Source organism: Cyprinodon variegatus, unplaced genomic scaffold (genome assembly GCF_000732505.1).
Source record: "Cyprinodon variegatus isolate N-32 unplaced genomic scaffold, C_variegatus-1.0 Scaffold239, whole genome shotgun sequence".
NCBI classification, from domain to species: domain Eukaryota; kingdom Metazoa; phylum Chordata; class Actinopteri; order Cyprinodontiformes; family Cyprinodontidae; genus Cyprinodon; species Cyprinodon variegatus.
This window is the reverse complement of record NW_015150692.1, coordinates 680500-681507: the sequence shown is the minus strand read 5'-3', so window position 1 is coordinate 681507 and position 1008 is coordinate 680500.

The following is a 1008-nucleotide window of genomic DNA, read 5'->3' as shown; positions in this document are numbered from 1 at the left end:
CCTATTTTTGCTTTGGCACCACAGCGCCACTTACAGGCCTGGCATACATTTTGCAGCGTTTTCATGCATTCGTGTGGACAAGACCGAGGTAATTGTTTTTGACAGATCCATTTTAGATTCCCTGACCAATCTTGGCTCTTTGGCCCAGTAACCCAGTTGTTACAAATTAAGGGGTCAAGGTGAATGCTGGTCTTAAGCTTGAAGATCACATTCCTCTTAAGGTAGCTAGCCAAAGTAAAAACTATTCTTTCCAGACAGCATTTTGAAACAGTGATCCATGCGTTTGTGAGCACATGGCTGGTGTACTGTAATGCACTTTATATTGGGGTCAATGATTTTTATATTTCCCAGCTTCAATGGCACAAAATGCTGCTGTACGTCTTTTAACAGGTACACAAACATTTTACCACATTTCCCCTATTTTAGCTTACTTACACCGGTTGCCAGTGCATTTTAGGATTCATTTTAAAATCCTTTTATTTGTTTTTAAGGCTGTTAATGACCTTGCCCCTCCCTATCTGTCTGAGCTGTTTATTCTTATACACCTTCCCGTTCTCTCAGATCAAAGTGCGGGCTCAGAGGGGACTGTGCTTTTTCTGTGGCAGCTCCCAAGCTATGGAATGATCTTCGTTTGGCATAAGACAGGCCTCTTCACTCGCTGTTTTAAAGTCTCTTCATAAGATCCATCTTTTTTTTTTGGCTTTTGGGACAATCAGAGAGGTTTCACTTTGTTTTATTGTGTCTGTATATTAACATGTATTTTGTATTTAATATTTAATATTATATAATTGAATTGTATGTTATGATTGTGTACAGGACTTTAGTCATGTCAGTGTATAAAGTGCTTCATAAATAAAGTTAGTATGGTATGGTATGGTCTATCTCTAGTAGTCAAGTGAAGAGGCAACTGGAGAGACTAAATTGTAATAAGTCACCAGGTCCTGATGGTTTCTGCTCTAAAGTCCTGAAGGCCTGTGCAGAGCAGCTCTCAGCTCATTCTACCGCACC